This window comes from Delphinapterus leucas, chromosome 6 (genome assembly GCF_059928025.1).
Source record: "Delphinapterus leucas isolate spDelLeu-1000000601 "Yukka" chromosome 6, BTC_Dleu_Yukka2, whole genome shotgun sequence".
Classification (NCBI taxonomy): domain Eukaryota; kingdom Metazoa; phylum Chordata; class Mammalia; order Artiodactyla; family Monodontidae; genus Delphinapterus; species Delphinapterus leucas.
This window is the reverse complement of record NC_143134.1, coordinates 86,477,649-86,488,215: the sequence shown is the minus strand read 5'-3', so window position 1 is coordinate 86,488,215 and position 10,567 is coordinate 86,477,649. Positions and strand designations below refer to the sequence as shown.

At 46.1% G+C, this 10,567-nt stretch overlaps 1 pseudogene; it reads right to left on the bottom strand.

Annotated features, from left to right (window-relative positions):
- Window positions 1-4,309: 4,309 nt before the first annotated feature.
- LOC149748991 (spermatogenesis-associated protein 31D1-like) lies at window positions 4,310-10,056 on the bottom strand (annotated as a pseudogene).
- Window positions 10,057-10,567: the final 511 nt, after the last annotated feature.

The following is a 10,567-nucleotide window of genomic DNA, read 5'->3' as shown; positions in this document are numbered from 1 at the left end:
GTTGTAAAGATTAAACAGGATAATACACATAAAAGCATAAATTTGTTTCACAGAATTGAAGTACAATAACAAGCAGTACTTAATTTTTCTAAATTAAACTAAATCTGGCTCAAAGCCCCCATTTTAAAGTGTAGAAAGATACTCAGCATTAGTCATTACTTGGGGCCTTTTGCCTATTTAGTGTAATATTCACTGTCAAACAAATATATAGGAAAGAGCCTCTGATTTAAGTCCACCATGGTGGGACTGGGATATTCATTGTCCAGGCCCATTTGGTCCATTAAAAGGCCAAATTAACGGCCTTGGCTTCACAGCCTCTATGCTAAGCATGGGCAGTGCAGTATTTTACTGAAGCTCCCAAAATAATGGCACTTGATGATTAGTCATCTCACCAAACATTATTTCATCCCATAAAAAATCGTGCTGTCTCCGAGAGGACTTCCACACAAAAGCCATCCACATAAGGAACTCATCTTTACATCCTTATTCTGGAGTCATTGGAGCCACTGCTACCTTTAGTCAACTCTCCTTCTTTCAACCCAGCACTTATATCAACCCCCATCTCCTCTCTCCTGGGAACACCCAGGTGAATTCTCCTCCCACATGAGAATCTGGACTGGACTGGACTGTACAACAGGTATCTCACAACTTCTGTTTGGGGGCAGGAAACATGAAAGCCATTAATAATCCCTTAGACCAGAAGCCCAGAACTTCCTGTAAGACAGAAGGGGAAAGTTAGCTTTTATTCCTTTTGGAGTCCCCTCTGGCAGGGAGTGGAAACAGCAATCCATAGCTTGGTAAATTATCCTGCCTCAAATGAAGGATGCCTAAAGCTGGGCAAGCATTGCTACAGAGGAAAATTACCCACCCTTGTCATTGTCAGCCCAACCTCCTTCCCACAGTGAAGCACTGCTAAACTTGCATAATAATCAGTTCCTTCCCTGCCTGCCCACCCCCACCCCACCTCATAGAAGGAAAGAATAAACCCTGAGTTTCCTGGGAGAGATAAGGAGGCAGCCTCCACAAGTCTTTGAACTGTCTCTTGGCCTCCCTAATGAAGACCAAACGTGTACTTGTGTCCCCAGGAAAATAACAGCCTAATTTAGGCTCTAATCCAGGACCAAGTAGAAGTTCTAGAAGAAAGGCCTCAGAGAAGAGTCTGATCTCATAGCCTGGACCTCTTCATTGAGACTGCATATTGGGGCACAGTTCTCAGTGTTAATCCCTGTGAAGGCTGCCTGAAGGAATCTGATCCTCTTAGGTAGCACCTGGCACCAAAGAAATTCATGATGCCTGAACCTGTGATCTGGGGTTCCTGTGCCCAATCCACGTCAAGGTACCAGTTGATTCATCCATTTTGCTTGCCCTGATATTAGGTTTGGAGTGTGGGCTGGCGGTTGTAAAAATTCAGATAGACCATTCCTGTCACATTCTATGTCAGTGACAATTTCTTCAGGCACCACAAAATATCCTGTATATGAAACCCCTCCTGAAATTGCCCAACACTGTGATCCTGAGTGTGGGCACAAAGCACATGAAATCTTTTTCTAGAGAAATTGATCCTGATCTCTCCAGTCATTGTTCAGCTAACATACTTTCCTGCCTTTTATGACAGTCCTTTCCCATAGGAACAGGAGTCTGGGAAAAAGGAAAACAGTCCTAGAAGCAGAACGAGAGTATGGGATCACTCCTGGATGGTGCTGCCACCTCATTTGGACAAGTCACTTTATAGATGTTCTGAAGGTGTAAACTCAGCCTCGTTTCCTCATGTAATGTTTCTCTGAATGGAAGCAAACATCTGGGCACCAGGTATGACTTGTTATGTGACCCCACACCAGTAACTCATCTTTTAAGCCCTTGGTTAAAATCCTCGGGCCATGGTTACATAGAAAATACCCCAGGATGGGAGTTAAATGCTGTGAGTTCCCTAGTACCGGCTTTTCCACCAATTGGGTGACTCATTTTCTCTGATGTTTCAGCTGTGAGAAGCACATTTGAAATGATGGATGTGCTATATTAAATATATTGATAAGAGCAGAAACTAAACCTTGCAATCTGTAGGGTTTGCTTCCTCTGTAAGTGTGGCTGTCTCTACAGGAGCTGGAGGTTGCTTCTTTAGCCCTATGGTCTGAAAGCTAGGGCAGAGGGGAGGGACTGGGGGAGCCAGCATGAGCTATATTGCACCTAATGTTTTCTCTCTCCCAAGTCTGAAAACTGGCAATGGTGAGTCACGTGGTTGTAAGGCCTCCTTTCACTTGATTATTCATGGTGACCCCACACCACCTTTACCTGCATGCCACCTTTCCCTCCTTCTTTGGATGCTCCAACCTCTTTGTTTTTCTTACCAGCTACCAGTCTACTTAGCCATTAAATAGCTTTGACCTTGATGATATGAATGTGAATGAGGTCAAGGATACACTTGACACCTCTGGCCACTTTTGCTTCAGTAAACTGAGTGGGGTGTCCAAGAAGAAACCCTTGTCTTAGGAAGACTTCTAAGACGGTTCCAATGATCCCCACGTCCTGATAGTCACACCCTTGTATAATTACTCCTCTCCTTGAGTGTAGGCTGGACTTAGTAATTTGCTTCTAATAGAATAAGGAAAAGGTGATGGGATATCATTTCCATTATTAGTTTACAAAAGATCGTAACTTCTGTCTTGCTAGCAGACTGTCTCCTGACATTGATGAAGCAAGCTGCCATGTTGGAGAGGCCCACATGACAAGGAACTGAGCCAACTCTAGCCAACAACCAACAAAGAATTGAGGATCTCAGTCCAACAGGCTTTGAGGAACTTCATCCTGCCAACAGTTGTATAAGTGAGCACAGAAGTGAGTCCTTCTACAGTCAAGCCTTCAGATGAGACCCCAGCCCCAACTGACACCTTAATTGCAGCCTTGTGAGAGACCTTGAAACCTTGAAGCAGAGAACCCAGGTAGGCCTTGCCTGGATTCCTACCCACAAAAACTGTGAGATAATGAATATGTGCTTTTTTTTTTTTTTTTTGTGGTACGCGGGCCTCTCACCATTGTGGCCTCTCCCGCTGCCGAGCACAGGCTCCGGACGCGCAGGCTCAGTGGCCATGGCTCACGGGCCCAGCCGCTCCACAGCATGTGGGATCTTCCCGGACCGGGGCACGAACCCGTATCCCCTGCATCGGCAGGCGGACTCTCAACCACTGCGCCACCAGGGAAGCCCCGAATATGTGCTTTTTTAAGCCACTAAATTTAGGGGTGTCCTTTATACAGCAATAGATAACTAATACACCCCTAAATTACTGTAATCTTGGTGAAATATGTACCATGACTGGGAGGGCAGGCACCGAATAGCACAACGTCTCCCTGATGACATCCCTGGGAATACTGTCTTCATGCTCAAAGATTATCCAGTATACTCTTATGTTAAAATGGTATCATTGTGCTCTACAAAACCCTGATTAGTAGCCAGGAGGTACTGGAGGCATAGGTAGGGTTGTGTTGGGTGGAATGGATGGGCAGTATGGGATCATGAGTAGTGATGATGATGTCATTCTTTCCCCTTCTCATTTTTTGCTTCCTTTCCCATTCATTCCACCATTACATTTTCCTTACTCTCTTTCTCCTTTTCCCCAAAATTCTGGGTGACTGCCTGATGACCACTCCTGTAAATGATGCTATTAAGCTACATATCCTGAAGAAATTTCCTTGAGGAGCAGCTCTTCCTGTTCCTCAAGGTGTTCTCACAAGCACAGAGACCTCATTGTCAAGCTCAAAATGTGCTTTCCAGACAGATTAACACCCCATGTGTAGCAGATTGTTAAGCCGGACCCACCCAGTTCCTAGACGCTGCCCTGGCCAACCCAGCGTCCACAATCACAAAGCCCATTTATATACACCCCACTCAATGACCACCTACCTATGAGAATCAGCAGCTTCTTTCTAAACGAAAGTAAGTCACCATCTTCAGGAAAATATTCATATCCCTTGTCCTTTTCAGAGCTGCCAATTCAGTCTTCCCTACTGCTCCAGTAAGGGTAGAGGAAGGGGAAAAAGTGAACTGCTACCCATTTTCATTAGGGTAAGGTTAAGGGGTGGGGAACATGGCCCATCACTACAAACTTCATGAAGGAGAGAAGGGCTCTCAGTTGCAGGTGACATTTGATCCTCACCAAGAGATCTAAGAGGAAGATTTCTGTCTTCCACTAACCTCAGGGCCTAAACACTCTCCAAAACTTTCTGCAGGAACAAGAGTTAATTCTGGCTACATTATGCCAGAGTAACTTATCCAACTGTAGCTGCATATAGTTCAGGATAGTTTGAGAGCAGATAAGAAGACAGTTTGAGCCAAGTTCTGGACTTTAAGGGCTTTTCTCACTTCGGAAAAGCCTGAAAGTTTCTAGAGTAAAGTTTTTGTACTTTTTTATAGAAAAATAAAGTTTTTTAAGTAGGGGACATCTAAGCAGGATCAAATAAAGGACCCCAGGATGAAACTGAGGAGGCTGCGGACAGGTTCCCTGCAAGGAACTCGTCATCTCTTAGACGCCAAGAGAGGAAATCAGTATGAGCTGAACTACTCCTTCCTTTCTCTACAAACAAGTTCCAGGATACCCAAAACCCATGCCCCCAGTGCAGTACACAGAGAGCACTAATGTTTCTCTATTAGAAGAAACATTTATTGAGGAGGATCAATATTCTCAGTTGTACTAAAGAAAGATTGTTTTCATCAGAGGATGTGTTATCATGAAAACTGCGAGGTTTTCTCAACAACGACTGAGTTCTTTGGAGAAATTTTTTCTCCCTGAAAATGCTGGAGAAGCAATTTCTGTTTGAATAGAAGAGTCAAATCTCTGAACACAGTGCCTTCATCAGGGGTGAGGGTGGCCGGAGGTACCTGGCATTCTTGATGCACGCAGGTGGGGCTTGGATTGGGTACAAGCTCCCTGGAGGACAGGGAAGAGGGTTGACTCTGGCATAATACCCAGCCCTCAAAGGCACAAATTTCTGGTGATGTCTGATCCTGTCTCTGTTCTGTCTAACACTTGTAAGACAAGTCTGGTCAACAGAAACAGCTTCTTGATTTGAGGACTTGGTACATGCCCATTCCTCTTGCTGTGGGTCAGAGAGAGCCCCACAGTTGGAGGGATGTCCCTTGTCAGGCTGTACCTGGGTCTGCAGTTTCTTCCTGTGCTGACTTAACTCCAAGGCCTCAGATTTGAACCTACATGCCAGCTTCTCCTCTAGGATCTTCCCAATGGCTGTCATGAGCTCCTGAGCTTCAGGAGGCCCATAGCTCACAAAGATAGCTGCACTTTCAACTGAGTCTTGGTGCTGCACAAAGGTTGACATGAATTTGGCTTTTTGCCGGGGACTTGCCTGGTCTTTGATTTTCCTCTTGGAGTCAATCCACTGGAAAAGTCACCTCATCTTTTTTCTGAAGTAACTTTCTGGAGGAAGCTGTTCATTCTGTGACAGAGGTGGGGAAGTGTCCTTTAATTTTCCTCAACAGGGTGGCTCTTCTTTCTGCCTGTAGATGTCCCTAGTCCTGAATCCTCACTTCTGTATTCTCCTGCTTTGGAGCCCGGAGGTCTCACTCTCTTTGCAACAGGTGGGAAATTCTTAACCTGGCAGTTCCATAAGACATGCTTAGAGGGATCCTGCCTCTGCTCCGTGCTGATCCCACTGTCCTCCACGTGGACATGCAGCACCTGGGAAGCTGCTGTGTCCCCAGTGGAGGCACTGTGGACATGAATCAGTGAAGACTTGGAAGGCAACCTACCTGAAAACAGGGGCATGTCAGTGGGACAGTGTACAGCCTGGCTATGCTCCTTACCCTCGAATTTAAACTTTAACTCACTAAGGAGCTGGTTTTGAAGGTCTGATAGTTTAGAATCTTGGGGAACCGTTATTTTTGGTGAGGGACATTGGGGGGTCAGGGTAGTTTCTATTTTATCCATATTGACATATGCCATTTGGGAGCTTTCCAACTCGCCGGTTGTCAAGATGTCCCAATATTGTGATTTAAGAGCACACAGCTCCTTGGCCTTGAATATCTCCCTGGATACATTGGACATGAAAGAATGTTCTAAATTCTTCCCCACTATCGTTGGGCCCTGAATCATTTCTACTGTATCACTGGAGTTCATGTTCTCATCCCTTGGCTCATGTCCATCCCCGGCTTGCCTCATGGGCACTTCTGGGCTGCATCTGTGGTCTAGTAGAGTCTCACTCTGACTCACTTTGTCTTTGTTTCTGTGTGTGAGTGGCTGAAAAGTCTGTCTGCCATGCTCAATTGTCTGAACGTCCTCTGCAAGCCTTTGGTCGATATCAGAGTGTGATGGTTGCGGGGCCCGCTGTCCTTCTTTGTCCACAGATGAGATAACAGGAAGAGGATGATCCAGCACCGGGACTGAACTTGTAGTTCTCACCTTGTTTCCCTGAGAAGTTTTAGAACTTCCTTCAAGGGGCTTGGAAACCTCACCTTTGGAATCCACCCCAGAAATATGGGTGGTTGAGGAGGGAAAGTCAAATTGAGGAAGAGGCCATGTTTTGGCTTCCCTCAACATATAGAATTTTATGGATTCAAGAACCTTGCGGGGTAGACCCCATCTCTGAGTCACACGAAACCTTAAAATCTGGGCTTCTAGCACCTTTCGGATGTTAGGATCAAGAAAAGAAAGCTCTAGAGTGCTAATCTGGTGGTAGACTTTACCTACCATTGCACTTTTTGAATCTGCGTCTTCCATATCGGTCTGGGAACTCCCAGAAGGAGGCAAAGTATTGTCGTCAGCCAGCCATGAACGACACACACCTATAGGAATCCTACCTGCACTGATCTGCCAAGACTTCGTGCTCACATGTAATCTAAGAATGGTTTTTATTTGATTCCAATCTATGTCCTTCCTTGAGACATTTAATAATTCATTCCCTGAGTGATTCCTTGAGTGACACACACAGTTAGTTTTTGTCTCCAAAGCAGCCCTCAGACCCTGCACTAGGTAACATTCTGAGACCTCTTGTGGCACTGTCTTCTGGGCTCTTCTCTCGGATATAGCCAAGATTCTTCCTCATGTCATCCCTTAGCTAAAACTTTGTTGGGGCCCTCTCATGGAAATTTGCTGGGAGACCCAATTCAGTCTTCCCTATATCCTTGCTATCCTTGCCCTGAAGCTCAGAGATTTTTAAGTACCTCTCTGCCGAGGTACTTCTTTTAATTTATACTGAGACTCCATCAGTGCTGGGGACTCTAGATTCCTACAGGCTTGGAGGCACCATCGTGGAATTAGCCTCCTTGGAACGTGGAGCTCCAGTTTCTCCCGGGGTTCACTGGTGATATGAAAATGGCCAAGGACAGAGACTGGTACATAGGCATGGGACGACCGGTTGACCAATGGGAGGTTAAGAGCTTGAGGACAAGTGGCTTCTTGAGATTTTTGGAGCACAGGAATTAAACCCCACAAACTTTCCTGTTGTTTCTGCAACACGTGCCATTCCAGGTGTTGATTTCCAGTCGCGATATGAGAGTCGATTCATTCTGGAATCTATGGAAAGATACTCCATGGTCCCTAATCTGGGATGGAGAAGAAGATGGTAGAATTGGGAGTTGGGATTGGGGTTTAGTTTGAGGCAAGGGCTGTGGATGTACATGAGGGAGCAGAAGAGGAGGGGAATGAAGAAGTGGTGGAGATCCTTGATCCCGCATTTTGAATGCAGAAGCATTACAGATTCCATTGAATAAAACAGAGTGAGACTCTAGTGGGGAACTACTACTAGAAGCCAGGAGAGTAGCCACTAGGGACTCACTGTGCAAAAAGGGAAGACCCCAGAAGAGCTGGCTATATTTCTGCTGCAAGTTTTCCCCCAAAGTCATGTCATATAGGAGCTGCTGACAAATGCGCAGCTGCTCTGTTTTGCTTTCACTGTTCCAGCCAGTTTGGGGGGCTCTAGTGTCCTTTACATCAAGTGACTGCAATGAATTCCCTGAAGATGTCTGTTGGCATTCTGACATTTGTTTTGAAAATGGTCCCTCTTCCTTTTGTTTCTTCTCTAAACTCTGGAGAGCCATTTTCTTTTTTATTTGTCTCTCCAAGAGTCCCTGGATGTTAAAGCCAAAGAAAGAATGGCTGTTGGCCTCCATGTGCTTGGTAACAGAGTCTCTCCAGAGACAGGTGTCTGGTAGATGGAGGGAAACATTCTCTCTCTGAAGATCAGAGTGTGATACTGTGGGGAGGAACACGTTCTTGGCATGAGCTTGCCACCAGGAGCAGTCGGAAATTGACAGGCTTGAAAGCTCAGTGCCTCTGATTGTTGAAACACAAGTGGATAACCCACCAGAGCTATCTGGAGATAACTTCTCCAGGACAGGCTTCAGTAAGATGGAAGTTGATTTAGGTTGAGTCACAGATAAAGTGCACTCTGGCTGTGGTGAAACAGACAGAGTTGGTGGTGCATGATGACAAGCAAAAGAATCGGGGTGATTCACTGCCTGGGACAAATCTGATAAGGGATTGATATCTTGGGAAAGGGTGGGGTCAAGAGAGAAAATGTGGCCTCTCGTGGGAGAACAGGATCTGCTGTCTGAGTGTCATGTGGTAGGAGAGGGGGAAAGGCAAGGGGTTGGGGTGGGGAATAGTCCACTGGGAATTCAAGGAAGGAAAAGGCTCTGGTGCCAGAGAGTGACCCAGTGGTGAGGGTGAAAAAAAGTCAACTAAGAGAGTCATTGGGTTAGGGGAGAGAACGGAGGGGGGCAGTGGGGAAGGCTCAGGCAGAGATGCTGGTGTTAGGTCTCTTGAAGGGACTGTTGAGAAGGCAGGGGACAGAGTAAATGATGACTCAGTCACAGGAGCTGTGGAAGCCAAGGGGGACACAGAGGAAGTAGAATCTTCCAGGGCCTGTGAGAGTAGCAGCCGATTGACCTCAGCAGTTGCATTATTACACACCTCACAGAAGGGGTCTGGACATAAAAGCCGACAAAAGCAGGTGGTGTCATCGTGCCGGCCCAGGGGGCTGCAGGAGACAGGAAGTACAAAGATGCAACCAGGACCAGAACAAACATGAGACCCTGGCAGGTCTGGCAAAAGTATGGCTGCCCAATGTATACTATCCTTTCACATTCTTTTACTTCCTTTATCTCACAATAAATCTTTTATCCCCCTCCCCAAGGCTTTCACATTCTGAATCTGAGGATTTTCCCTCCCATGTCAATACCAGGCTTCACTGAGGCCCTAGAACTTCAAAGACTCCACTAAAAAGCGGGATACAGGAAAGAAGGTAATGTTCAGTCACCTTTGCAGAAGAGAGAGCACCTTCCTTGCCTCCTCAACTTTGCTCTGGCAAGCTCTCCAACCTGGGAAACCAGGAGAGTGATGAAGGTAGAAACAAGGAGACCTTATAGGACGCTTAGTAGAATGTCCTTTAGTGGTACCCTTGGTGGATTGGACTTGGAGAGCCCCAAGAACTAGGAAATAGGGTCAGATCACATGGTCAATGATGATAATAACAAAGCTCAAATATATGTTGCTTTATCATTCACAAAGGGCTTTCATATGTATTCTCCCATGTGATATTCAGAACCACCCTTTGAGGAATACAGGTCAATGGTTATTTACCTCAGAGATGAATCTGATCATCCAGGAAGTCAAAGGACTTTTACAAAGTCAGGACACAGAAGTTCTGACTCTTGACATCTCACATGGCCACCTGTTGGGAAACACCCATTGCCCAGGCCCATCACTGGTTCATGCCCAGCGATGAGCAGAGCAGGGGATCTGAGGAGTGTCTCAGGCTCTGACTGCCCTCCCACAAGCCCCTCCTCTGAGAACTCTGGTTTCTGAGAGAAACTGTATCTAGCAGTTGACATCCTCAGAGATCAGGGACCTTGGATCTCATGGAAAAGGCAGGAAGGGTCACCCTTGGAGAGTTCAGGTGGGATAGGCAGAACCTTACCTTTCGGTGTTCCACCTTTCCTTCTCCTCTTGGCTCTGCCCTGACGCTGAGAACAAAAAGAAAAGAATGAAGGGCTGGGGCTCATTTCTCTCACTCCTCTCTAGGAAACTCAGATATTCATTACCCATGAATAATATGACTCTATTTTAATTAATAGAACTTTATGTTCCTTCCTTTTATCAATTTTAAAGGTTTAAAATGCTTTCGATGTTTTTCTTCTTTGACAAACTCAAAGGACTTTTGTCTATGAGATCCACACTTGATATTCCCAGTCAAAAGTCATCTGCCCAAGGAGGGCATAGCATCTGAGGCCAACAGTCACGTCCATGTCCCTCAGAGAGGACCCTGTATCCTGGAGCTCAGGCTCCAGCCTCTGCTCAGAGGCTCAGCATTGCTGCTCTGATCAGCCCAGCACAAAGGAAGGCTTTGTCGAGTGATGCCTGACGTCAGAATGTGATGCATGATCAAGCAATGGGGAACTCTGTTCTCCTGCAGAGATCCCAAACTCTCTAAATAACCCAACCCAGGACCACAAAGTTACTGCAAAGTTATTGCTTGGGATTTTATCCTGGAATCTCCAAACACTCAAGTGGGCCACAGGCTTCAATTGGAAGCCTTAGTTCTGTCCCAGGCAAGAAACCTGGGA